Here is a 2312-nt window from a genome sequence, read left to right on the forward strand (position 1 = left end):
AGAAAGTCATGAAGTATTTGAAAAGTAAAAAATATTGCAAGATATTCATTATATAAATTGTTCTCCTTTTATGATTTAGTTTGATGTACTTAGTGCTGTATTGATGCTTATCACTGTCCACAAACAGTAGAATCTTACATGAAGCTAAATGTCCCTGTGTTTCCAATCCTGTGCTGTTTTATTTCATGTTTACAGTTGTGCAACTTATTTCTACAACTTTATCAATAAAAATAAATTTCCAATAAATGCAAATAGTTTGTGTCCAGAGTATTCTTCTTTTCTACCAAAAGCTCCTCTTTCAATCAGCTTCAGTGTCGATCAGGCAGCGACATGGTTTCATTTTTAATTCTAACTTATCCAGGTCCAAACTGTGATTCACATCCTGGCATGTTTTCTGATTCCCGGCATCAAATCTCCAGATTCAAACAGTTCCTTACATTCCTAGGAAGCCTGCAGGGCTTTAGCGCAACAAAGCAAATGTTGCAACACACATGCCTTTAAAACATATAATAAACAATCATGAACCTCTGCAGGCCTGTCGCAATAACAAATTTTGTTGGACAATTAATTGTCATAGAACTTATTGTGATAAATTATAACATTGTTGTTTTGACACTATTTTCATTTATATAATAGTAATAAAGGCATAAAGATGCAAGAAGACGTTCTCAAAGATAAATAAACTTTAAATTCTAATGAATATTTAAAGACTGGAACTGGAAGACATTTGGAATACCCAAAATAAATAAAGAAAACAACTGAAACAACAAAAAACATAAGTTATTAAGTCTTTGTAAGCAAAATTATATTTAATGAAAAAGGATAGTTAAGCCCAAAACACCAGACAGAAGACTTTTATCATTCAGTTTTTGGTAGAAATAGAAAGAAAAGAGAAAAACGATAAATCAAGCTAATGAGAATTATTGAGTTTCTTTAATTTATCACGAGATTAATTGATTTATTGATTATTGTGACAGGCCTAATTACCTCTTTTTTTATCTTAGATTTATGTAGATACACATAATTGCTACATTTTACTAAAAATTATGTAGATTGTTAAAATCTTTTACAGATTTGCATCAGAAAAGTTAGCATGTGGATTTAACTGTCTTGAGTTGAAATAAATAACCACATTAACCACTCTTGGGGTTTTTGTATCAGTTCTGTAAACACATAGCTAAAGGTTAGGGTGATGATAAGGAGGCCTGGAGCTAATCAGTACAGAAAAACAGCCTATTATTATCAGGGGAGATACGCAAATAGCTGCTCTGCAACGAAAATAAAAAATGCTTCTTTTTTTTGCTACTTTTGCATTGTTTCATTATGTTTTAAGCAATGTTTCAATATCTGTTGGGAAAAAAACTTCCTGGATGAATTAAAATAGTTTGCCAACTAAATCTGGATGATTCTGGATTTTACGGGAAGGAAGGTCAGAAATCTGTTGTTTTCTTTCCTTTTGTCTTTCATCAAACACAAAAGTAAAGAGTCTTTTTATATATTTTACTTCCAAGAAGAGGCTTGAAGCATAGTTGCCTTGGTGCGTAGTAAGAACTGGAATCAGAACAAGAATCCGTGATGCGCAAATACTGAGAAATGGCTAAACGCTCCTGGAATTACAAGATGTTTTTATTTTTTTATTTTTTTGGTTTGTTTTTTATGTAGATTGAAACAAGGAGATTGGAAAGTTTTGAGAAATGCTTGACATCATACAAAGCTTTCTTTGTATGATGTTTTACATAAATATGTTATAAAAGGCTATTTTCATCTTTTGAAATTTTGTAAACGTGCAGAGAGAAGCCATTTAGCAATCAACAGTCTATTGTGTGGTTGTTTTATGTGACTACAGGAGGAAATTAATACTGTGTTAAATCCAATATATTTATGACACTATTCCACTGTTAAAATTTGGATAAACCGATTTGATTCAACAATCAGCCAGAATCAGGATTTTACCGTCAAATTTGCCGTTTTTGTTGCTGCATAACTTCCTTTCTCATCAGCTCCGCCTGGGGAGTTCCACTGACATCATCAGGAAGCAGATCAAGGTCTTTTATACCACTCCTCTCTCAAATCTGGCAACACACAACCAAACCGCTCTTGCTGCTGCTGCAACACACAAACATCAACATCATGGACACTCTGGTTTCTGATGATCAGAACCGCCAAAGGATCAAGGAAGTAGAGAACTCCTTCCGTCCTTCACGGCTCCAGCTGTCAACACCAGGTCGATTTCTGAAAGGAGAGGGGACCCTGATGAAGCAGGGCCGCAAGAAGTGGGATCAGAAAATGTTCTTCCTCTTCAACGATATCCT

Source organism: Poecilia formosa, unplaced genomic scaffold, assembly GCF_000485575.1.
Source record: "Poecilia formosa unplaced genomic scaffold, Poecilia_formosa-5.1.2 Scaffold114, whole genome shotgun sequence".
Lineage (NCBI taxonomy): Eukaryota > Metazoa > Chordata > Actinopteri > Cyprinodontiformes > Poeciliidae > Poecilia > Poecilia formosa.